The following is a 27,321-nucleotide window of genomic DNA, read 5'->3' on the forward strand; positions in this document are numbered from 1 at the left end:
AGTATGTTTGTAATGTTGCTTCTTCTCTTCCTGGAGCATAAACACAAACAAACAGAAAGCGGGAAATGCCATGCCATTGGACTTTGCCATTGGACTTCCCCCTAAACAAAACTGGCTGAACAAACTATTGTTCCCTTTAAATCATCTAAATATATCACATTCAAATCAGACCACGGTCGCGGATAATCATTATGGGACTAAAGTTAGTCACCCACAACCGTCAGTTTTGTATTGCCTAATACTGTCTGGCATGGTCCCGTTCTCGGGCATGCTACTGTGCTTTCTCCTACAGGTCCAATTTGGGTGTCAATCCATTGTATGAAGCCGTGGAAAGATGGAAAGGCATCCGGATCCACAAAACCCGATCCCAAACTTCTCCCTGAGCCTCCACAACCCACAGACGGTCAGAGACCGGACTCCCCGCAAAAAGCAGCCCCTGATGACCTGGAGATAGATCAAAGCCCTATCCACCAATCTGCACAACTCCTGGAACAGCAAGGCTTTGAGAAAACTCCAGAGAACTTCTTATTAGCTGCCTTTTCTTGCCTGAATGCCAACTCATTAACAATTGTGTTCTGTATACTCATATTTAGCTTCATCTCTCCTGCCATAGCGATGTCTGAACAAGAACTATTGACAATCCAATATGTACATTACCGATGCACAGACTTTATCACAACTATTGAACCAAACAGATTGCTGGGTTCTGCACACACATGCCAACCCATTCCAAGAAGGACTATTGATGCATGCAGTTTTTTAACCTATCAGGATGGACTAATTACCCATGGACTTACAGAAGGGTATTTTATAAATTCACCAGTCAATTACACAGTAATGTATTTGGATAGTAGGGTACAAATGAATGCTGTTTTTGTTGGAATATAATAATTACAGTATCACAGGGCTCAGGGTAGGGAAATACCCATATTGCAATCAAACATTCATTCTGCACCACATCATGTCTAGAAAATACTCCTTCCTTAATGCAACCATCACTGAACACATGCACAATTTCACAACATCTCCTGGCTCCAGGTCTCAGAAAGACTATTCTCATTGCTGTATATATTATAAAGCAAATCTCACACATACCATAGAGCAGATAGAGGCCATGATTGCAGAAGCGCCACCCTCAGATAGAACACCGGCATCCCCCTGGGACTGGCTATGGTCCTGGCTTCCTAATATCGGTGGTATCACACGACTCCTTCCTGTTGCATTCCTGATGATAGGCTTCCTTGTTTGGCTTGCTGCGTTCAGTGCATACCCCATCTCATATCCATTCTAAAACCTCAATCTCGGCCTGGATACAGAGATGTTCTGTATGTTGCTTACAATTAAATTAAAAAGAAAAAAGAAAAAGACGAGATGTGGGGGAGGAGATTGGCTTTTCTGGCTGCTGGAAAACCACGTCAGACAAAGAAAAACTCCATTGCCACATCTGATTGTTTTCTCCTTAGGCCTACGCTTCGTGTAAAGAAAATGTCATACTCTGACCGCAGTAAATGAACAGCCTCCAGCTAACAGGAAGTCAGCAGGAAATATCTAGTGCAAGCTTCTGCAGCACCAGCAGTTCATGACCTACTTGCATTTATGTGGTTTTCACACCTAGATAGTTTAGTACAAATGCCTTATGACCAGCTAATGACCTCCCCCCTCCCTGCCTGCAGGCTAACCGCTTGCACCTACTGCCCACTTGCGCCTACTTAGTAAAAGGTCAGCATAAACACTGATGGTGGAAAACATTGTAGCAGGAAAATATGTGACGTATGTATCATATGAAATGCTATGAGATCATTTACAATAAAAGAGCAGCCTTCCCAGAAGCCAGGGAGACGCTTCACCATGAATCCTGTCTGAGGTGTCTTCATTGCCGTTGCTACACAATACTTAGCTGGGGAGGTCAGGAAAAAGGCTGTCCACAGAAGCTGAACAGGGCCTCAGCACAGAGATCTTCTTCCTCTTCACTGCTAGCTGAGGGTGGAGAGTTCCAGAACCCTCAGGGTAAGTTCTATGTCTCCAGGGCCAATCAGGAAACAGTATTAACAGTGAGCTTTCTGGCCAATGGCACTGCAGGGTGTTTCATTGTTACATGTATTCAGGGCTACTGGGATGTGAATGCTGATCAAGCCACCTTTAGTCAAGGCAGCATCCAAAGCCTCCACCTGAACTACAGTGCAGCGGTCAAATACTACCTGCAAGCAAGCACACAGGGAATGAGCTCTGTGGGGAAAAGTGTCACAGGGCAAAAAAAACCCTACAAATCATGCAAAACCCCCATGTTGCCAAAATTGCTACTTAGCTGAATAACTTATCCAGCTAAGTAGCACCGCTCCGATCCGCCCACTGCCCACCCACAACTTACTCAGCCATAGAACATAACTGGATATTCAGTAGCAGTAAGATAGATGGATAAGTCCTGCTTATTCAGCTTTCTGACAACAGAATATCAACCTCCCTGATTCTTATAGCTTATTTGATGGAAATGGAGACGTTTTATTGTTCTTGCATCTAGCATATTAATATCTTTATTAGGCCAGTCTTCTATTCCAAAACAATATGAAAGCATGTTAACTAAATATGAGTGATGTGCAACTTTTCTGGTGGCTTGCAAGGTCTTCCTTTCTATTGAAGTTTTTAACAGACACAGTACATTAACTTGGTTTTCCTCCAGTATGAATTTTCTGATGTTTCATGAGATATGCCTTCTGAATAAAGCTTTTACCACAATCTGTACATTTAAATGTTTTTTCTCCAGTGTGGATATTCTGATGCTGCATGAGATCTGTCTTCTGACTAAAGCTTTTACCACATTCAGTACATTTAAATGGTTTTTCTCCAGTATGGATTCTCTGATGCAATAAGGAATGCACCTTCCGAGTGAATCCTTTACCACAATCCGGACAAATAAATGGTTTTTCTCCAGTATGGATTTTTTGATGATTCATGAGATATGCCTTCTGAATAAAGCTTTTACCACAATCTGTACATTTAAATGGTTTTTCTCCAGTATGGACTCTCTGATGTGATGTAAGAGATGACTTATGACTGAAGCTTTTACCACATTCAGCACAATGAAATGGTTTTTCTCCTGTATGGACTCTCTGATGCAATATGAAATGTGCCTTCTGAGAGAAGCTTTTACCACATTCAGCACAATTAAATGGTTTTTCTCCAGAATGGATTCTCTGATGCAATCTGAAAGATGATTTCTGACGGAATCTCTTACCACATTCAGTACAATTAAATGGTTTTTCTCCAGTATGAATTCTCTGATGGATTATGAGTTTGCACTTCTGACTGAAGCTTTTATCACATTCAATACATTTAAATGGTTTTTCTCCAGTATGGGTTCTCTGATGCAATCTGAGAGATGCTTTCTGGTTGAATCTTTTACTACATTCAGTACAGCTAAATGGTTTTTCTCCAGTGTGGATTCTCTGGTGGATTATGAGTTTCCACTTCAGACTGAAGCTTTTACCACATTCAATACATTTATATGGTTTTTCTCCAGTATGGATTCTCTGATGTAATCTGAGAGATGCTGTCTCACGGAAGCTTTTACTACATTCAGTACAGCTAAATGGTTTTTCTCCGGTGTGGATTCTCTGGTGGATTATGAGTTTGCACTTCTGACTGCAGCTTTTCCCACACTCAGTGCATATAAATTGACATTCTACTTTGGGGATTTTCTTCTGTTCTGAGTCAACTGCCTTCCCACGGAAACATTTTTCAGACTGAATACAAGACAACAGCCTCTCACCAGTAAGTTTTTTTGTGTCTCCTGAAATGACTTCCCCTTCACATAAACCTTTATTGCATTCATTACTTGAAAATACTCTCTCTCCTGGTTGGAAATTTTGTTGTCTTGTGAAGTTTCCTTTCTGATTGAAGCTTCTGTCACCATCAGTACTAATGAATACATCTTCGTTCTGTATGTCTTGGTTTATTATGTCTTGCGTTTGAATGATGTTTTTTCCACTTTCAGAACATGAAAATGTTCTCTCTTCGGGCTCCATTTTCTGGTAATGTAATAAAGAGAACTCAGAACTGTAAGATTCCTCATCTTGAGGGCAATGAGAGGGTCTCTTACCTGTGTGCGTTCTTTGGTGTATTACTAAGGATTCCCTGCAAGAAAAGGTTTTCTTGCATTCAGTACAAGTAAAAGTGCTCCCTGCAGTGTGGATTCTCTGGTGTAATTTCAGGGTTAACTTCTGTTTGCATGGAAAAGATCTCTCTCCTGGGTGATTTCTCTGGTGCAACACAAAATGACATTTTCTATTAAAGATTTTCCCACAGGTATCACAGTGAAAGGATTTCTTCCCTTCCTCCTCTTTCTGCTGGAGGTCAGAAGTTATTCGATCACTGTTATTACTTTGGAAGGGATTCTCTCTTCTCAGATGTCTCTGGTGCTCAGGGATGTCTGTGAACTCCCTGTCACTTCTCTCACGAGCAGTGACTCCATCCGGTGACTCTCCTGCAGAGTCTCGCTGTTTCTTCTCTGATTCCTGCTGTCTTTGGCTAATGTCTCCCTCCTCAGTCCTCTGGGCAATATTCTCACAGAAATTTCCTGATTGACTTGGTGTAAGTGCCAGTACTATAGGGTGTTCTTCTCGATTCTCCTCACTCTTCACTTCCCGTATGACCTCATTACCTGCTGAATACAAAAAGAAGGAATTAATCACGTGTAAGTGACAATGGCATGGAAAGCTACCAATAACCTGAGATGAGATGTTTAGAAGGTTCACATGATGAACACATGGGATCTCTGATATTAAAGAATTCTGTGACGTAGCAGAAGCTTTATGTGATGCCTACGAAAACCTCTCTATGATGTCTCTATAGAAATATTCAGAGAAGTTAAGAAAATCAATGGGTTCTCTTTACCATACTGTGTAGGATGCAGAAATAAAGCTGATGCAATGCAGGAACTTTAGAGATCATACAAGTCTCTCCTTTAGGATTCCTGTAGGTCTGGTTCCTCTGGGCTTAGCTACTATTTATTTAATAACATTTATAACCTGATTATAGCAGATCTGCCAAACTAAACATTATAATAACAAATTAAAATAATAATCATGGACCATTAAACTTCAGAGATCTGAAAACAAGGGTTAAAATTTAATCCACTGCTATACCAGCAACCAAAGTAATTCACGCAGCAGCAGAGTCACATGATCCCAAGGAAAGCTTCTTATAACTAAATGGGCCATGTAAGTTTGGAGCATTTGCAAGGCTCGCAGGCTAGAGTGAGGCAGACCAATAAATAATCTGCTGTACATCCAGATTGCCTCTCCCAGCTCTCACAGAGGATTCAGAAACCCAGGAATAAATGGGTTACAGTGGGCTCTGGTAGAACAAGTCCTGTAACTCTGAGACACCCAATTTCCCCAACTTTGCAGCATCCTGTATATCCACCCCACTACTCCCACACACAAGTCAGACATCCAGGATTCAAAAACCCAGGAAGGTGAAATTACTACTCAGCTGATAATTTTCTTTCCTCTAGGATAGGGAAGCCAGTCCACATAAGTGGGTTATGCATGCCTACCAGCAGATGGAGACAGAAACCAACTGACTTGCTGATGTCACCCTCATATAGCCCTGTACTGACATCAGTGTGCCAGTATTCTGCAAGGGTCAACTGTGGCAACTAATTAACACTAGAACTGTAAGCCGGAGTTAAAAACACTTCCTCCCCCAATCATTCACTTCTTTTTTTCTTCCAGTGAGCAAAGCACTGGACTCAGACAAGAAGGAAATGCAGAAGCCGTAACAGACAAGGAAGGCAAACACTTACAAGGCCCTTAGATGACCCGAAGATCTGCACCGGCCTACGAATTCTGCCTCCAATAATGTCCCTGAGAAAGGACAAATAAAAAAAATCAGTACAGTACTGTACAGGCAGCTCAGGGCAGGATTGTGGATTGGCCTGTCTCTCAGAGAGGAAAGGAAATTATCAGGTAAGTAGTAATTTCAACCTTCCTCTTCATCCAGGCAATCCAGTTCACACAAGTGGGATGTACCAAAGCTACTTCCTTGTAAGGTAGGAGGCTGCTCCGGCAAAAGATGCAACTTCTCGAACCCCAACAACCATACAATAATGCCTGGAGAAGGGATATAATCAAGACAGCGTCACTGCTAGGCAAATCTCCAACAAAGAAAGAAACTATTACTCTGCCCAAGCCAGTGGCAAATGTAATCCACTTTGAAGTGCTGAAAAAATTGCAAAAAGCGGAATTAAAATCTAAATACATTTTTTTTTTTTAATATAAATTTTTATTGACCAAGATAAACAATCATAGTGTGACATCAACAATGTTAGGTCAATACAGTTATCAAATGAGAAACCTTGTGATCCCTACCCCCCCCCCCCTTCCCATCTCGTCCCTTAAATACACCACATGTTATCTATGAAGATTAACCGTAGCTACAGATATGAAAACATTGCGCAGTCCAACATTTGACTAGTGAGTATAGCCAAGTGATTCTCTTCTCTGTACATGTGATAATAAACCCAAACATGCCTTAAACATGACTCTTGGCGGTTATTTCTCTAAACGTTTAGAAAATAAAACTGAGCTCATCCAGATGAGGTTTGAGCAATTATCCAATTAAGGAAGGATTTCCATGATTGTTGGAATGCAGACAATTTGTCCTGTCTGATTGTGGTGAGATGCGCCATCCGATAACTCGAATGAAGTCTGTGGATTACTGCTGAAAGAGATGGAGGGTTAGGAAGTTTCCATGCTTTGGCTGCTATAAATACTTGTGAAATAAATGATTGCGTTGCTTTATCCATACCCTCGCTTGGGAGATTCAACAAAACATGAACAGGTTGCATCGGTACATCCGCACCGGTCAGTTCCCTCAGCTACCCCTCTGACCTGGTCCCAGAAAGGAATCACCAAAGGGCATGTCCACCAGACGTGGATATATGAGCCCGCTTGACCGCAATGCCGCCAGCATTTATCAGATATATGAGGTTCCCTGTACGTACCCAGATCAGTCCAGACACCTGGGTTGTGACTCCGCACCAGCAGGTGGAGACAGAGCAAAACTCGACGGGCTCCCTACATATAGTAAGGTGCCACCCACAGCCCCTCAGTCTTTCTCTGTCTCCAGCAGTTGGGGCAGGTTCACCCACAGTCTCTGGGATCCCTGGGGTTTAGTTAGTCAGGGATTCTTTAAAAAAAAAAAAAAAAAGAGATTAATTGGATCATTGACTTTCTTTTCAAAAAAAAAAATAAAAATGTTTTTTACTTTAGCTTACAGTTTTTGTAGAAGACAGCTCCCGTCGGAGGAGCCTCCCAGGGGGACCGGCAGGTCCTGAGGGGACTTTTCCCCCCCTGGTAGAGGCCGCTGCTGGGGTCGAGGACCCGGCCCTCTCTGGCAGCAGCGTCGGGGGTGACACCGGGGAGCCCGGTTCACTCACCCCCGGTGGAGCGAGGAACCTTCAGGACCTGGGCCAACATGTTCTTGCTTTGACATTACGTAAGACTGAGGGGCTGTGGGTGGCACCTTACTATATGTAGGGAGCCCGTCGAGTTTTGCTCTGTCTCCACCTGCTGGTGCGGAGTCACAACCCAGGTGTCTGGACTGATCCGTGGTACTACAGGAACGAAAATTATCAGGTACGAACTAATTTTCCTGTACATAGCATGTAATTTTACAGGAGTCAAATGCCACCCATACAGTAGTTTATAACAGTGCTCTTGAATTGCTGCAGAGATAGAGCTTTTGGCTGTCCTCTGAAACATAATGTCCCAATCCTCTTCAATTAACACATCGTCCAGCTCAGACTCCCATGCACGTATATGTGTAAATGTATAAGGTGAATGCTAATTGAGAAGAGTACACAATTTGGAAATAACTCCCCTGATCTTAGCAGCATGTTTACAATATGATTCAAACAGTGATTTGGTAGGGTGAACCGTCTGAGTGGCCTGGAGCTTTTTCAGGAAGTGTCAGACCTGCGCAACATCCAAAAAGTCCTGTGTACCTCCCCGAAATCTTTCTTGAAAATCATTAGATTTCTACAGGCTGTTGAACTAGCCTGTGATCTCCCATAAGCATTTCATCTTTATCTTTCATAGATTTCTGTATAGATGTAAAAAGACCCTCCGGGCTGGTGATTTTAGCATTCACCAATTGCATCCCAGAAGCAGTCTTTGGAGACTGTGAATTATTATTGTCAAATAAAGGATTTACCGGAGGTTAGGGCGATAATGTAGGTCTCTCACCAGGACTGAGGGAGACAGAAAGAATTGCTCCTTCACTGTCTCTGTCATGAGACATGATTATCCATTGGGCCTCTAATTAAAATTGGAGATGATGAAAAAATCTTTGCTTTTCTCTTCCTACCCATCATAGGTTTGGAAGAGAAAGCAATATGGACAATTTCAATTCCCCAGCTAGACAACAAAGAAAAACATATATTCTTTTACAAATAAAATTAAGTGGTACCTCACAAAGCCGCGCGCGGCTTAGGCAGCGAGCCGGCAGCAGCTGCTGTCTATGGTAGATTTATGGAGGGTGATTTCTAAGCCTGATTCGAATGTTTCACAAATAAATGCCTCCTTAACTTCAATTGTAAATTCGAATAGAATAAAAATTGATGAGCAGGATGAATGGATTGTTGAGCTAGAGAAAGTAACAAGTAAATTATCAGCAAAAGCTCAATTATTAAAAGATACAGAGGGTATCCATATAAGGGATAGCTTGACTACCATAAGGAATTGGAAACCATTGAGAACATGTTAAGAAAGAAAAATCTATGTATGGTAAATTTCCGAAAGACTAGGTTACTTTCTCCGTTTGAGATGTTTAAAAAATATTTAAAAGATGTATTATCACATACGGAAGAGAATATACCTCAGTTATCTAAGATCTTTTATTTGGATAAAACCAGAAAGGGGAATAAAGTTAATATACAAAATGTTGATCAGACTGATATTGAAACAATGGGGGTGTCTACATTCCTGGAGGAATCAGTCGATGTTATCTATAATAGGTCAACACTTTTTGTAACTTTTGTCCAGGAATTGGACAAAGATAAAATCTTTGCTGCTTTTTTTTTTAAGAACAAGGACATAGCATTTTGCGGACAGAGGATCTTGATATTTCCTGATGTTTCTAGATCTACTCAGGTAAGACGGAGACATTTCCTTTCCCTGAAAGGTAAATTGATTACATTAGGTGCAAGTTTCTTTTTGAAATATCCTTGTCAGTGTTTAATTACCTATCAAGGGAAAAAGTTCAGTTTTTCAGATCCTCTCCATTTAGAAACTTTTTTGGTAGATAGAAATCATGGTAATGGTAATGAAAATGGTCCTAGTAAAGAATAGAAAAAACAACTCTCCTAACTCCATGTAAGAATTATGGTAACATATGGTTTTCTAATATGCTGAGTAACTATTTTTGAGTTTATTTTAAACCCCCCCCCTCATTATGGCTGATTATGTAATAATTATATATGTTTTATGATATAATTTTGTGAATTATATGACATGATCTGTGCTTTTTTTTACCTGTATCTATGTTTAAATCATGGAAAAATTAATAAAGTATAAATAAAAAAAAAAAAGAAAATCATTAGATGTCACCAGGTCCCCCTCCTTCCATAAATGACTTAGGCACCCAATACCCTGGCTTGCCCATTTGTGGAAAAGCTGGAAATGGAGACCCACTGGGAAACATATGTTGTGGAATAAGTGTGTTGATTGGAAATACGAAAAAGAGCCCACTATTTGACCCCTCCATTGAGACCATATTGTAAGTGTAGTCTTCAGTGCTCTCGGGAGGAAATCTAAAGATCCCCAGGTAGTTTTAGGCTGCCAGAATAACGCCTGTAGTGGCATGGCCCCTATCATTGCTTGTTCTAAGCAGACCCACTGTTTAATATCTGTCTTACTGTAGGAATCGACAATTGCCCGCATGTGTGCTGCTCCATGGCACCAGGATAAATTTGGGACCTTCCTCCCCTCACTTTTTGGGGCCACCCGAGGGGGTCTTTTTTTCCAGATGTAGTCGAAACATTTCTTCTGCCACACTTTTAGAATCGTAGTTGGTACTGGTATGGGGAGGGTAGAAAATAAAAATGAATGATCTATCACGCTTATTATATCTAAGATCGCTATGCGACCCATCCAGGAAAAACTTTCCCTGTTCCAATTATGAAGGTCCCGCTCTATTTTCTTCCATATTGGAGCATAATTATAATTAAATAACTCTGACAAATTGGCTCCAATCTGGACCCCCAAATATTTAATAGATTTTTTTGCCCAACGAAAGGGGAATGCTTCCATTATACGAGCTATCTCTAGTTGGGGTAGATTAACATTTAAAAACTCAGACTTATCGTGGTTAACTCGAAAGCCAGCAACTCTGAAAATCCTCCAACTCGTCCACCACAGCTGTTAAGGAGTCATAGGCTTGTGTCAGGGTAAATAAGACGTCATCAGCAAAAAGTGATAGTTTACAATGTATTCCCTTAAGTTCAACGCTGTCACCTTGGTCAAGGTACGCACTCTCGATGCTAGGGGTTCCAAAAAGAGTGCGAATAACATTGAGGATTGTCTGGTACCTCGCTGTATGTTAAAGCAAGGGCCGTAACCACCATTCACCTTAACCCTTGCTTTCGGGGAATTATATAACGCCATCACCCAATGTTGAAAATACTGTCCAGAACTCATTTTTTGTAGCACTTTAAACAGAAAATGCCAATGAAACAGGTCAAAGGCCTTTTCAGCGTCGATAGCTAGCAACACTGACATTTGACCTAATCGATAATATCAATTACCTTACAGATGTTATCACTGGCCATCCTAGATGGTACAAAACCAACTTGGTCATTATGGATTAGGGTTGGTAAGATAGCCTTTAATCGCTCTGCTAAAATGCGCACCAAAAGCTTGAGATCAATATTTATTAGAGAGATCGGTCTATAAGAACCACAGAGATCTGGATCTCTCACAGGCTTTGCTATAATAGTGATGCCAGCAACATTGGCATGTGTGGCTAATACTACATTTCCCCTCAGTGTATTAAACATTTCCGTCAGAGGGCCAGACAAAGTGTGTGCTAATTTTTTATAGTAAGCTCCCGAGAGTCCATCAAGACCTGGTGACTTGCCTATTTTCAACACTTTAATAGCATATTGAACCTCCATTTCCAATACTGGCCTATCCAACTGCACCTTTTGTTCCGGTGTCAATGTAGGTAGTGCTACCAAATTCAAATAACTATCGATACCCTCATCTTTAATATTCTGCTCTGCTCCATATAAAGCTGAGTAAAACTCAGTAAAGCATTGACGTATATCGTCAGAGGTCGTGAGGTACTTTTAATTTTGGCAACGTTGTTTTGGGCTAGAACTGCCTTAAGACGCCTAGCTAGGAGGCGTCCCGCCTTATTGCCTTTTTCATAAGATTGTTGCTTTGTAATTTCTAAGGCCAAGACTGTAGTTTCCGCATCTAAAATTTGTAGATCTGATCTAGCCTTTTCCAACTGCCGATAGAGTTTTGGACACTGCCTAGTTTGGTGCTGTTGCACTAGTTGGGTCATTGTGGCATATAAGCGAGCTCTTTTTTCCCCTTTCTGTTTTTTACAAAATGTAGCTTGAGAAATAATCAAACCCCTAGCTATGGCTTTGCAGCATTCCCACACAAGTGGGGGTGAACTCTCAGAAGTAGTATTCGACTGAAAATAGCCGCGCAGTTCTTGTCCTAATCTTGTCAAAAAAAGCCGTATCTTTTAATAACATTTCATTTAGTCTCAAAAATCTTTGTCCCATTTGGGATGTGGTTAATTTAAGTGCCAAGCTCAATGGTGCATGAGCCGTCCAGGTGATTGGTTTGATTCCCACACCCACCACTCTATTTTGTACCTGAGAATCAACTAGAAAATAGTCGATTCTAGAGTAGGAATGGTGTGCAGTAGAAAAATATGTATAAGAATGCGAATTTGGGAACCTATGTCTCCACCCATCTCTCAGGTCCCATCTCGTCAATAAGGGATTTCAAAGAAAGTCTCACTGCTCGAGAAACAAACGAGGCCTGGGCAGAGCTGTCAAGGAGTGGGTCAAGAGTAATATTAAAATCCCCTCCCAGTATCAAGGATCCTTCGGCGTGCTTCAGCAGTAAGTTATCTATGGCTTTGTAGAATGGACCCTGTCCTGTATTTGGAGCATAGATAGTGACTAAAGTCAGGACTTCATCACCTCTGCGGATCTTCAGTAAGACAAACCTCCCTTGGGGGTCTGAGATGAAGGCAAGAACTTTGTGAGTAAAATCTCTAGCGATCAAAATACCCACCCCTGCAAATTTCGAGTCTTTAGTACTCGCCGACAGAATTGTCTATACGATAAGAGTTTCCGGATATGGGTTGACTGAACTAGCACCACAGATAGTCCATTAGCCAATAACTCTCGCTCTAAAAGGGAGCGTTTGTGCTGGTGGTTTAGCCCTTTCACATTAATGGAGATAATCCGTATTTTCCCAACCATGTGTCAAGATGAAAAGGATCCCTCGCCGGTCTTGAACATATAACCCCTAATTCCCAGCAGTTAACCTCCAAAACATGTTGCTTAGTGAGCATTCTTGTAGAAGAGACAATCCCTACCCCCGTCCATCCATCTAACAGGATGGCTTGCTCAGTACTGAGTGTGCTCCCAATGCAGTTCTCCCTCCCAGAATAATAGTAACATACAAACACATGCAATCCATAACAAACGTGAACAATCATAACCGGTAGAACACTATTAGAACCTGCTTCCCACATTTTGAAGGACATAATGTTAAGACGGTCAAATATTGGATCAAAAGCCCCACAGATGGAGAGGACGGCCGTAATAGAAGCCTGGCGGGCTATAAATCAACTGGGTCCTCATCCTTTCATCCTTGATCTGAGAGGGCCGCTCTCGAATCTTCTGAATGCCTCCTAAATCTCCTGCCACCCTTGCCAACTCTGTGCCATCTCGGTTGATCCACAATTCCCTGTGGTTTTGATGAGGGCTGGGTGGCTGCTGGATTGAGGCTGTAGCTGGCCTTTTCTAGAGCCTCCACTGCTGCGCTCAGCATCTTGACTCTGTGTGTCATACCTTTCACCAACAAACTAATCCAAACGAAAAGTCCATTTATACCTTATGTATTCATTTCACATAAAGGAGGTTACCTCTTTCATTTCAAATCTCCTCCTAAGCGTGGAGGAAGCCAAGTCTTAAAAAATGGCGATGGAGTTGCCCTCCCACAGTCAGGTATTTTGCTTTTTAGCAGCGTCCATTACGGAGGACTTTTGGGCATAGCTGTGGAAGCAGATCACGATGTCTCGCGGTTTAGCGTCTGATCTAGGTCCTAGAGCTCTATCTGCTCTCTCCAGCTTTATGCAAGTGGTTTGTTCAGCCTCCTCTCCATTAGGTAAGTTTCCTCCCAGTAGTATAAAGCTGCAGATTTTCTCAGCCACCTCTGAGAAGTTGGAGTATGCAGGAGATTCAGGTACTTCCCTTATTCACATATTGCACCTCCGTGTGCGGTTTTCAAGATCTTCAATCTTGTCCTGTAGTGTGGTGAATTCAGCTTCTAGATGTCCCTGCTGCAGATTTAAAGTTTTCAGCGCTGCTGTGTGGCTCTCGGGCCTAACATTGACTTCATCTACTCTCTGCCCCAGCGCTGCAAAATCCTCTCACAAATCTGAAAGAGAAGCCAACAGTTCTTTTTTGTGGTTCTTGAGGTCTGCCTGAAACTCCACAAACCACCCCCGAATCTCATCTCTCAGCTGTGTGACAAGCGCGGGGTGCTCGAGTTCAAAATTACCGCGGTGCCATCCACAGGGGCCTGCTGGGGCCTGTCGGCAGGAACGTCAGTCCGCTCTGGTGGTACTTTGGTAAAGGAAAACTGCTTTAAATCTGCAGTTTTTCTTTTTGCCGCCATGGTTGCTGTTCCGGGAGTATGGCCACTTTACCCTGGTAATCGCCGGTTTCCAAGCTTAATTTAAGTTGCAGAAATTAGATCTGGGAGGGAGAGCACGAGTTCATGCGACCATCTCCGTTGCCGGCGGAAGAGCGCCCCCCCCCCCCCCCAAAAAAAAAATTTATTTATTTGTAAAGTTTTCTATACGGTGTTTGGACCAGGGACTGTCACATTGGTTTATAATAATACAATTATGAAAGGCATACAAGTACATTTATCAACATAATAACATTAAAAATTTCATACAAGCCAAGTTAATACTAAATTCAATTTATATTACAAGTTAAATAATATTTTGTTTATTTTGGATGCTTTTACATAAGTAAAATATCTAAAAGTAACCAATAAAACAAAAAAGACCAGAGTGGAGCTTTGCAGATTCATAATTTAGGTGGGCAGGAGACCTATAATGTCTTTTGTGATTAGCCTGAGCCTTCCTTGAATGCCTGATTAGAGAGCCATGTTTTTAATACATACCGTTTGCGCTATCGTCGAACGAGCCCTAATTAGCCTGGGTAATGTCATATCCACATCCACCTAAGCCACTGTGATCACATCTTTAATCCAAACTGCCACTGTAGTACGAGAAAGTGTTTCTCACTTCTTCACTCTCATGAAGTACGAAGAGACGATCTGTTCTCCGCAAGGTCTCAGTAACCCTAAGTTAATGCAACAGATGTCACCGCACATCCAAGGGATGCCACATCCACCGCTCCATCCAAAGAGGGCAACAATATGGGCAGATTGAAAAAAAAACACACATCAGATACCACCTTGGACGTGAAGGAAGGTACAGTCCTAACCTGTACTCTGTCCAGTGTAAGCACCAGAAAAGGGAAGCTACCACAGAGGAAGAAATGTGGGGCCTGCCAAAAAGGTCAACACCAAGGTCAGGTCCTAAAGCATACAAGTGTCCACAGTGGCGGTTGAATAGGCTTAACACCCTTAAAAAATCTAGACACTTCTGGATGCGATGAAAAAAGGTCTCCCATGAACTCGACCTCTATACCAGGCCAAAGCTGCCACTTCTAACTTCAGCATACTTAGCATCAGCCCGATAATCAAACCTTCCTGCTGAAATACCAAAATCAAAGAAATCACCGTTGTGGTGGGAATAGAGAACCATTCCCAAAGAACCTCCAGAGACGCACATATGCCAAGGATGTAGAAAATCTTTTTTTCCCCCCCATCTTGCAACACAGCGCTCACTACCGACATGGAATGACCCCGCTTCAATCGTTTAGACCTCTCAGGGGTCACCCGTAATACGACATTGATCTGGATTCTCATGGAGAATCAGCCCTTGTTGCAGAAAGTCCCTGCGCAACAGTAGTTGCAACAGGCTGTGGTCAACCAGCTACTGAAGATCTATATATCAAGGCCCCTTGGCCAGTCCGAGGCCGCCAGAACAGCTAAGCCCAGGTGACGACCTGTCTCCTGTGGCAATCTATGAATCAGAGGCTACGGAAAAAACACATAGCATCTGGTCCCGCAACCCACTTTGACCAAGAACATCAAGCTCAAGTGCCTGAGAGTCCCACCTGTGATTGTAAAAGTGAGACATCTTCACCTTCTCGCGGCACGCCATCAGATCCAAAAAAGGGCCAACCGCATTGGGAAAGAATGAGATGAAAGGCCTAGTTTGCCAGTCTCATGCGCCCCCAGGTCAATGACATTATGACTGTGACAATCCACCTGAACATTGTCAACTCCCACTAGGTGAGATGTCTACTATGCTCAAAGATGCTGTATCCCCCAAGCCAGGAGCACATCCACTTACAGAGAACCTGCTGATTCAGGGTTCCTCCTTTATGAGGTAAATATAGACCACTGCAGCAGTGTTGTCTGACCTGACCCTCACAGGTTTCCTGTTCAACCGGTCTGCAAACTTCACCAACGCTAACCAAAACACTCAAGGCTTAAATCAATTGATGGACCAACCCATCTCCTATGGGGACCTCTGCCCCTGCACCACCAATTCCTGGCAATGAGCTCCTCAGCCTTGAAAACTTGCATCTGTGGTGACAACTATTCAATCAGAAATATCCAAATCCATTCCCACAGTGAGATGATCTCTCTATATCCACCAGAGTAGCTCCTCCTTCGTCACTAATAGATGCATCAGTGGTCGCATGTGAACTCTGGCCCACGTAACTAATTCCAAGCCAGCAGCATGGAACCTAACGTCTGCAAGTAAGCCCACACCGACAACCGATCTGTCAGTCACAGAACTCATATCCGTGTCCAATGCTTTTCAATACGCTGCTCCGGAAGGAATACCTTGCCCTGAAATGTGATGAACCTGGCTCCTAAGTAGTCTAGCATCTGAAGATTTAAACTGCTCTTGGCCAGATTGACAACTCATCTGAGTTCTTAGCAACTGAACCATTCTGCGAGACCCAGCATGGTTATCTGCTGCTGACTTGGCTCTAATTAATCAGCCATCCAGATAAGGATGAATTAGGATGCCCTCCTTGATAAACACATGCATTATCACCATTCCCCTGGAGAAATAAAGGGTTCTGGGTGATGTAGCCAAGCTCAACAGTTAGTCCTGTAGGAGAAATTACTACTTACCTGATAATTTTGTTTTCCTTAGTGCAGACAGCTGGACTCAGGCCCAGTGAGTTATGCTCCCCTACCAGCAGATGGAGACAGAGCAAGCTGATGTCACAGTGTATAAACCTCTGCAGTGACATAAGCCCGCCAGTATTCTCTTCAAAAGCAACTGTTGACAGACTAGCAAAAAACTTGATTAGAAACAGTCCAGCTTTACTGTACTCAGGCAACAAGAACAATGACCTCAAGCAAGGAACGTATGTACCTCAATCTAGGGACTGCATGAACACTTACCAGTAATCCCCTGGAACACATAGCCCTGCAGGAGGCCCATTGACACAATCATTCGGCAGCCAAGGGTGGGAAGCTGAGTCCATCTGTCGCATTAAGAAAAACAATTTCTCCTTTCCTCAGGACTCAGGACCAGTAGGATGTACCAAAGCTATTCCCGAAGAGGGTGGGAGGCTGCCCACGGTCCAGTCAACACTGCAGGTGCAAAGGCTGCATCCTCCCGGGGACATCCAGACAGCAAAACTTGGAAAACGTATGTAAGGAGGACCACGGCGCAGCTCAGCAAATGTCATCAGGAGACAACAATCTAACCTCCGCCTATGACACTGCCTGAGTCCTAGTGGAATGAGCCTTAATCTGAGTAGGCAACGGCTTTCCAGCATCTACATATGCGGCCGTGACTATCTCTTTAATCCAGCGAGCTACAGTAGCCTGCAAAGCTGGTTCGCCCTGCTTCCATCTACCATGAAGGACAAACAGGCGATCCGTCTTTCAGAAAGGTTCAGAAACCTCCAGAAACCACACGACACCTTCTTGACATCCAAGGGACGTAGGAGGCTATACTCATAAGAACATAAGAAATGCCATACTGGGTCAGACCAAAGGTCCATCAAGCCCAGTATCCTGTTTCCAACAGTGGCCAATCCAAGTCACATGTACCTGGCAAGTTCCCAAACATTAGACAGATTGCTTATTAATTACCGTAATAGCAGTTTATGGATTTAACGTCCAAGAACTTATCCAAACCTTTTATAAACTCAGTAACACTAATTGCTGAAACCACATCCCCTGGCAATGACTTCCAGAGCTTAACTATGCGCTGAGTGAAAAATAATTTTCTTTGATTTGTTTTAAATGAGCTACTTGCTAACTTCATGGAGTCTCCCCTGGTCCTTCTATTGTCTGAGAGAGTAAATAACCGATTTACATTAACTTGTTCAAGTCCTTTCATGATTTTGTAGACCTCTATTATATCCCCCCTCAGTCGTCTCTTCTCCAAACTGAACAACCCTAACTTCTTTAGCCGTTCCTTGCCCCTTATCATTTTGGTCGCCCTTCTCTGCACTTTTTCCTGTGCAACTATGTCCTTTTTGAGATGCAGTGACCAGAACTGCACACAGTATTCAAGGTGCAGTCTCACCACGGCGCGAATCAGAGGCATTATGATATCCTCCATTTTATTTTCCATTCCCTTCCTAATAATTCCTAACACTGCTTGCTTTTTTGATTGCCACAGCACACTGGGCCGATGATTTCAACGTATTATCCACTCTGACACCTAGATCTCTTTCCTGGGCGGTAACTCCTAAGAAAGAATCTAACATTGTGTAACTACAGCAAGGTTTATTTTTCCCTATATGCATCATTTGCACTTGTCCACATTAAATTTCATCTCCCATTTGGAAGCCCAATCTTCCAGTCTCGCAAGATCCTCCTGCAATTCATCACAATCCACTTGAGATTTAACTACTCTGCATAATTTTGTGTCATCCGCAAATTTGATTACCTCATCCGTCATACCCCTTTCCAGATCATTTATAAATATATTAAAAAGTACCGGTCCAGGTACAGATCCCTGAGACACTCCACTGTTTACCTTTTTCCATTGTGAAAACTGACCATTTAATCCTACTCTCTGTTTCCTGTCTTTTAACCAGCTTGCAATCCACAAAAGGACATCGCCTCCTATCCCATGACTTTTTAGTTTTCTTAGAAGCTTCTCATGCGGGATTCTGTTGAACGCCTTCTGGAAATCCAAATACACCACATCTACCGGCTCACCTTTGTCCACAAGTTTATTCACCCCCTTCCAGGGTTGCTGCCATCAAACTGAGCACCTGTAGATAGGACCACCTGAGCACCTGTAGATAGGACCACACTGTCAGGCATATAGTGCTCACCCAGTGATGCACCTGTAACATCAATTTCTGAATCCAAACTTCTGGCAGGAAAACTTTGCCTTGCGTCGTGTCAAACCAAACACCCAGATACTCCAATGACTGAGATAGCCGAAGACTGCTCTTCGGCCAGGTTTACCACCCAACCGAGCTACTGTAACAAGGAGATAACCTTGCGGGTCACCAAGTGGCTCTCTTCCAGAGATCTGGCACGAATCAGCTGGTCGTCCAAATACGGGTGTACCAGGATCCCATCTCTTCTCAACGCTGCCGCTCCTACCACCATAACCTTGGAAAACATCCTGGGGGTGGTGGCTAGTGAAAAAGGCAGTGCCCAAAACTGATAACAGAGTCCCAAACCTGCAAGATGCAGAAAATGCTGGTGCTCTTGAAATGGATGGGAATATGAAAATAGGCCTCGGACAGATCCAGGGAGTTTAGAAATTCCCCCGACTGCACAGCCATTATCACTGAGCATAAAGTTACCATGCAAAAATGAGTCACCCTCAAATGACGATTGACTTTTGAGATCCAGGATGGGACAAAAGGAGCCCGCCTTCTTAGGCACAACAAAATAAATGGAATATCGCCTAATACCTTCTTGAGATGTAGGCACTGGAACAACAGCCCTCAGCCGAAGGAGCCTTAGAAGCTTAGATTCCACTGCCTGCTTCTTCTGTGTGGAGTGGTAGGGAGACACCATGAATACATCCCGATGAATACTGCGAAATTCCAGCGCATATCCTTTTCGTATCACCTCCAGGACCCACTGATCCGATATGATCTCGACTCACCCCTGATAAAAGAGAGAGGGGCGTCCCTCTGTCTTTGTTCCTGAAGATAAGTTGGCAAACCATCATTGGGAAGCTCTGGAGGATGCACCACCCGAGCCCACTTGTCTCTTGGGCTGTCTAGGATGAAAGGACTGAGACCTACCGAAAGACTAAGTCCTCTGAAAGGTCTACCTTCTGTAGGGAAGAAAATGCTTGGAGATGACCCCTCATACCAGAGGGCATTGCAACTGCTTCTTACCATCCAGCCCCACTTACTGGCCAATTTCTCCAACTCACTCCCAAAGAAGAGTGAGCCTCTAAAAGGCATTTTCGTAAGGTTAGCTTTGGGGGCTGCATCTGCTGACCAATTTCGCAAAAATACTTTGACGCCTGGCCACCACCATCAGACCTACTGCTCTGGCCGAGGTATGAACCAATTCACAGCCCGCATCTGCTAAAAAGGTGTCAGCTACTTCCATAACTGCTCTGGAAGTCACTCCAGAATCATGAACTTCTTAACAGAGGAGCAGACAAGATCATGCAACTAGGGTGCAACAGGAAGCAATCTGTAAAGTCATCTCCACTGCTTCAAAGGCTTGCTTAAGGATAGCCTCATGCTCAACCCTCAAGGCCACTCCTCCCTTCACAGAGATAATCGTCTGCATAGAGATGGCACAGACAAGCTCATCCACTTTGAAACATAGAAATGATGGCAGAAGAAGACCAAACGGCCCATCCAGTGTGCCCAGCAAGCTTTCACATTTATTTTTCTCACACTTATATGTTACTCTGACTGCTGAGTTCAGGGCCCTTATTGGTAACTTTTTGGTTCTAATTTCCTTCCACCCCCGCCACTGATGTAGAGAGCAGTGCTGGAGCTGCATCAAAATGAAGTATCTAGCTAATTGGTTAGAGGTAGTAACCTCCGCAATAAGCAAGCTACTCCCATGCTTATTTGTTTACCCAGCCTGTGCAATTTAGTCCTTGTTGGTTATTGTCTGAATATAAATCATGTTTTCTTCATCCCCCTGCTGTTGAAGCAGTGAGCCGTGCTGTATATATATTCAAAGTGAAGTATCCGGCTTAACTGGTTCGGGGTAGTAACCGCCGCAACAGGCAAGCTACTCCACACTTGTTTGTTTACCCAGACTATGCAATTCAATCCTAGTTGGTAGTTGTCTGAATGTAAATCCTATTTTCTTCATCCCCCCTGCCATTGAAGCAGAGAGCTATGCTGGATATGCATTGAAAGTGAAGTATCAGGCTTATTTGGTTTGGGGTAGTAACCACCGCAACAAGCAAGCTACTCCCACGCTTATTCGTGAATGCAAATCCTTTTTCCCACATTTCCTCTTGCCGTTGAAGCAATGAGCAATGTTGGAGTCGCATTAACTGTGTGTATGTTTATTGAATAAGACTATTATCTCCAGGTAGTAGCTGTCATTCCTGCAAGCCACCCCCATGCCTCTTCTCTTCATTCACATCCTCTAGACATTATGGATCCACAGTGTTTGTCCCATGTCCCTTTTAAATCCTTCATAGTTTTGGTCTTCACCACTTCCTCCGGAAGGGCGTTCCAGGCATCCACCACCCTTTCCGTGAAGAAATACTTCCTGACATTGGTTCTGAGTCTTCCTCCTTGGAGTTTTAAATCATGACCCCTGGTTCTGCTGATTTTTTTCCAACGGAAAAGGTTTGTCGTTGACTTTGGATCATTAAAACCTTTCAAGTATTTGAAAGTCTGTATCATATCACCCCTGCTCCTCCTTTCCTCCAGGGTATACATATTTAGATTTTTCAATCTCTCCACATAACTCATTCGATGAAGACCATCCACCTTTTTGGTCGCCCTTCTCTGGACCGCCTCCATCCTGTCCCTGTCCCTTCGGAAATACGGTCTCCAGAACTGAGCAAGGTACTCCAGGTGAGGCCTCACCAAGGACCTGTACAAGGGGATAATCACTTCATTTTTCTTACTCGATATTCCTCTCTCTATGCAGCCAGCATTCTTCTGGCTTTAGCTATCGCCTTGTCACATTGTTTCGCCGTCTTCAGATCGTTAGCCACTATCACCCCAAGGTCTCTCTCCTGCTCCGTGCACATCAGCCCTTCACCCCCCATGGAATACATTTCTTTCGGATTTCCAATTCTTGGCATTGAATCTCAGCTGCCATATCTTCGATCAGTCTTACAGCTTCCTTAACTCCCGTCTCATTCTCTCCACTCCTTCCGGCGTGTCCACTCTGTTGCAGATCTTAGTGTCATACTTGATGCCTGGCCACCACCACTGGACCTACTCCTCTGGCCGAGGTATGGGCCAATTCACAGTCCGCATCTGCTAAAAAGGTGTCAGCGACTTCCATAACCGCTCTGGAGGTCACTCCAGAATCATCAACTTCCTGAGAGAGGAGCAGATAAGATCGTGCCACTAGGGCCCAACAAGAAGCCTTCCTCACTACTGCAGCACAAGCCTCCAGGAGACTTCCGCTTGAATCCTTGTCCCTGGTCTATGGAGTTCCTTGTGCCTGCTCTGTCCATGCTAAAGACTCTGCCAGAACCTGTACCGTACCAGCGTGGTCCGCTACCAGCCACTGGCGGCTGTGTAGGGCGCGCCTCGGTGCAGGCCTGTACGGTTTCTGCGACATGCTCTTCTCAGTTATTCCACTATCTCGTCTAAGAGTCTACGTCAGTTCCAGTGTCGTCCGCGACCAGCCCCATGGGTGGGCTGTGTAGGGCACGCTGCGTCGCAGTCTGAACCCAGCTCTTGGTCCTGACTCCGTGTCTTCAGAACCTCGCTCCTGACTCCGTGTCTTCAGAGCCGTGCTCCTTGTCTTCGTCCAAGTGTCCTCGCCTGAGTCCTCGTCCAAGTACCCATGTCTCCGCCTCAGTCTTTGACTGAATCTCCATGTTCCGGTCTTCGTTTGCCCCTGGCCTCCATCCGGGCAGGTCCGAAAGGGCTTGGAACGGTCGGAGGACTGTTAAAAAGACCACCATTGCGTTGTGGGTCTTCCTGAAGCGGGCAGGTCCGGTGGAGGGTCAGTACCTTCAGTCATCCTTGTCTTAGCTCCAGCCTTGTCCCTGCTCAGGATTCCATAGTCTGTCTTCACTCCAGCCTCGCTCTTGTCTAGCCCATGCTCGGGCATGCCTCGCCTGCCTCAGCACCTCTTCAGAGTTCCTCTGGGGTTGAGCCGTGGTCCAAGAACACACAGTCCCCTGGAAAGTGGAACCACTCTCCTAGCACTTCCTAACATAAAGAAGTTAGGGTTGTTCAGTTTGGAGAAGAGACGACTCAGGGGGTATGTGATAGAGGTCTACAAAATCATGAAAGGACTTGACCAAGTTAATGTAAATCGGCTATTTACTCGCTGACAATTGAAGGACCAGGGGACACTCCATGAAATTAGCAAGTAGCTCATTTAAAACAAATCAAAGAAAATTCTTCTTCACTCAGCGCATAGTTAAGGTCTGGAAGTCATTGCCAGGGGATGTGGTTTCAGCAGTTAGTGTTACTGAGTTTAAAAAAGGTTTGGCTAAGTTCTTAGACGTTAAATCCATAAACTATTACGGTAATTAATAAGCAATCTGTCTAATGTTTGGGTACTTGCCAGTACATGTGACTTGGATTAGCCACTGTTGGAAACAGGATACTGGACTTGATGGACCCTTGGTCTGACCCAGTATGGCATTTCTTATGTTCTTATGTAAAGTCATCACAACTGCTTCAAAGGCTTGCTTAAGGATGGCCTCAGTCCCCCTATCATGCTCAACCCTCAGGGCCAGTCCTCCCTCCACAGAGATAATCATCTGATTAGAGATGGCACAGACAAGCGCATCCACGTTGGGAAAATAAATGCTCTCTTGCCTCTGGATCCAGGAGATACAGGTGTATCAATGTACGACACCCTTTAAAATTTGCCTCTGGGATCAATCATAGAAACATAGAAATGATGGCAGAAAAGGACCAAATGGTCCATCCAGACTGCCCAGCAAGCTTATGGTAGCACCAGCCACGCCATACAGGTTTCCCCCATACAGGTATCTGTTATGGCTTTGAGGTGTTTCAGTGGATTCTCGGATGCTGTGGAGATGACCACGCCCACGGGGAGGAGCCCCGTGAGGAACCACAGCACTAGGCTAGACTCGGGATGCACAAACACAGGAATCAGTCTCTTTATTATACTGCTGAAGGATACCACCACAGGTGGCAATAGCGAGGTGATTCGATGGTAGCAGATTGGGGACCCTTGGCTGAGGGGACCCGTCTCACCGAGTTGCAACAGGGAGATCCAGGTGCAGGTTACCAGCGTAGCAGAGCTGTAGATGAGACAGACTGAGATCGTTAGATACTCACAAGTTGATGGCTGTATGGGTGAAGATACCAGCAGACAGAAGTAGTTGAGTACAGGCACCGAACCAGGAAGAGTAGGCCCTTGAGGAGTGAGTACCTGATTCCAGATAGGCACCTGAAATAAAGCAAAGGGCCCCCGAGGAGCGGGTACCCAAGTTAGAGAAATACCCCGAGGGGCAGAGAGGCTTCCCTCGGCAGCACAGAAGAGGCAGAGAAGCTCAGACCGGAGGCTTTCTATCCATTCATGATCCTTGCTAACTCGATGAGCTAGCAAACAAGGGCAGGCTAAATACCCGGATGTCCTGACATCACTCGGAGGGGATGCTCCCGAGTTTCCCGCCATGACGTGGATAAAGACGTGGGTAGCGTGCATGCACACCCTAGGAGGCTCTTAGAAGAAACATGGCGTGAGGCCTTGCCATAGCCGTTCCGGAAACGCCGGAGAGAGTGGCAAGCAGACGCGACGGTGGCCATCTTTCCAAGGCTGTCGGGGAAAGCAGCGAGAAAGGTGAGGCACAAAGGTCGAAGCCGTCTGAGACCGATGGACGCAACAGTATCATCGGAAGATTTATTTATTTATAATTTTTTTATATACCGCCGCTCATCAAAGATATCACGTCGGTGTACAATGAACAGGAACTTACGCCGGAGCGTTATACATTTAACAGATTATACATTTAACAGATTATATATTTAACAAGTTATATATTAAACGAACGTATGTATATAAATATTTAAATATAATAAAAGTAGAATCTATTAAAAACACAGAACTATACTTTGGGGGTATATTAGTTGAGGTAAGTTAAACAGAACTAGGGAGCAAAGGGATTCTAGTAAATTGGGGCTGAGGTAAGGGAAAAGGGTTAGGAGGAGATGTAGCAACGGGATTCTAGTAAATTGGGGGCTGAGGTAAGGGAAAAGGGTTAAGAGGAGATGTAGTTCTACATTAGATGTAGTAAGAGGGGGAGAAAGCATTTCAAAAGTAGTTAATAGCAATTGTAAAGAGAGGTATTTACAGTAGGAACAGAGGTAGGAGAATTAGAGATGGTGTCTAGACAGGGGGAGAAGGGTAGAGAAGGCAGTGAGAATATGGGAGAGGATCAACATATATATTTCACGTATAGGCATGTGTGAATAACCATGTCTTGAGTTTTTGCTTGAATGTTTTGGGAGATGGCTCAAGGCGCAGTTCAGTGGGCATAGTATTCCATAACAAAGGGCCAGCAAAAGATGGCAACTGCAGTGCCGTACAAATTACTCCCATACTTAGTTTCCCAAACTGTTAAACTCAGGGCCCTCTTTAGTTGCTGTCTGAGTTCAATTCCCTGTTATTGCTTGCCGTTGAAGCAGAGAGCAATACTGGAGTTACATCACAAGTATAAGGCTTATCGGTTAAGGGCAGTAACAGCCACATCAGCAAGTTACCCCCAGGCTTGTTTTCCCAGATCGTAAAACTCATGTCCTTGTTGGTTGCTGTCCCCTTTTCCTCTTGCTGTTAAAGCAGAGAGCAATAATGAGTTGCATCAACAGTATGAAGGCTTGTTGGTTAAGGGTAGTAACCGCCACACCAGCAAGTTACCCCTGAATGGCATCCATAAAAGGGAAAAACAAGAGGCTTTACGCAAGGAAGACAAAATAGGATTCTTCTTCGGCTCAGACATGGAATCTGCACCAAGAACACTTGGCATCTTTAATGTCTGGGAAATCAGGGCTGGCAGTTCATCTCTATGAAAAAAACGCAACCTGGTTCGATTCGGTTCCAGTCCTGGAGGAATTTCCCCATCTTCCAGGGAATCAGGGTCTGCCTCATCATCAGTGCCATCCAGGTTCCTGTCGGGAATACCCGCAGCAAACTGAGGCGTGCTCCGGCACTTAAACATAGAACTGGAAGAGGGAGGGTGAGGGCCCGACCTGACAGGACTGCGCCTGAAGAAAGGATTGCAAACCCTGAAAAAACTCCACCCAAGAAAAAGCAGCCGGATCTAGGCCAAACCCAGAAGGAACTGGAGCGGGGCCCACTGTACCACCATCCCCTGTGGGGGAACCAGTCAAGGGAGTTCCAAGATCCGGCGATCCCCCAGACAGATCCTTAACCAGACCATCTTCAGGCTGGGAGGATCCAGGCTTAGCGAAATCAGAGGAAGACAACTCTCCCTGAGCCGTATGCAGCACAGACACAGGTTAGAGGACACATCAGGCTGAGATGCCAGAATATGACAGGCAACTCGGAGACAAAGGCACTTAGGTTTCTTAGTCACCGGCGCCATCAGTGCACAACCAACGGAGAATGTACGTCCAGCCAGCTCGCACTGACAAATTGCAAGCGCCCAAAATTTATGCGCACCAATAGTACGTGCCACAAACACACACACAGGCTGTGCACCTAAACCTGGGCGCAACACCAAGCTTAAAAACGTTTGTGCAGTGTGGAAGAAACAAGCCTTGCTGCGGGGCCTAACCCACCACCAGGCTGCAAGTTCCCCTAACCTCAACGGGAGCGGGAATGAAAGTCGAAACGGCGCACAGAGCACGGAGACCGGAGGAAGTCCTGCAGACCCCTCTGTAACGTCTCTGTCTTCACTACATTCTTTATTATTATTATTTTTATTTTTTTAACTTACCTGAGCTCAGCCCTCACCGGCTGAGTACAGAGCACCACCGCTTTCGGCCTCCTGCACCCGCTGACTTTAAGCTGTACAATTGTTTAGCCGCAGCCTTACTGTCCCTAGTAATCTTATAATATATTGAGAAAATAAAATAGGTTTTCCAATCTTACTTGTGTCTGTAGAAATTATTTTTCTTTTACTGGTTGAGGAAAAGGGACCTCAGGTATCAGCACAGGGAGGAGATCTCAGGGATGGGAGGGAGAGGGAAAGAGTATGAGAAGACCAGGGATGGGGTGAGAATAAGGAGAGAGGATTAAGGACAGGAGATTAGAAAGTTTGGAAATCTAGGATGAGGAAAGAGGAGGAAGGAGAAGAGAGGAGGATGGAGTAAGAGGGATTTCAGAGAAGAGGATCTGGGATCGGGAGGAGTGGAGAGGTAGGAAGGAGAGAAGAGGAGGTTCCATTACCTGCAGATAGAATCTGAGATCAAGGGAGGGAGATCCAAATTGCTATTGCTGTAGTGGGGAGCGGGAGAGTGGCCCAGAAAAGAGGAGGAGATACTCCATGCCGCAGGAGACGGAGGGCTCTGGGGATACACCGGGCTGCTTCATTCTTACAGCATCAGTGATAAGCTGCCAATTTCTTATCAGGGGGTTCACCACAGCTCTGTCTGCCTCAATCACGCCCTTCCTGTTCCCTACACAAGAGAGGGGGGAAATCCAGGGCTGTGAGGCGCTGACCCAATGATGTGAGGCGCTGACCCAATGATGTTTAGTAAAACATCCTCTGTGTATACTAGAAATGCAGATAATGCAACCCTTACCTAGACCTAGAGACCTCAGGGTCTCATAATTCTCCTTCATCACCTCCCTG

At 44.5% G+C, this 27,321-nt stretch overlaps 1 pseudogene; it reads right to left on the reverse strand.

The window, feature by feature from the left end:
- Positions 1-1,887: 1,887 nt before the first annotated feature.
- Positions 1,888-27,321, reverse strand: LOC115083671 (annotated as a pseudogene).

The sequence above is a fragment of the Rhinatrema bivittatum genome, chromosome 2, assembly GCF_901001135.1.
Source record: "Rhinatrema bivittatum chromosome 2, aRhiBiv1.1, whole genome shotgun sequence".
Taxonomy (NCBI): Eukaryota; Metazoa; Chordata; class Amphibia; order Gymnophiona; family Rhinatrematidae; genus Rhinatrema; species Rhinatrema bivittatum.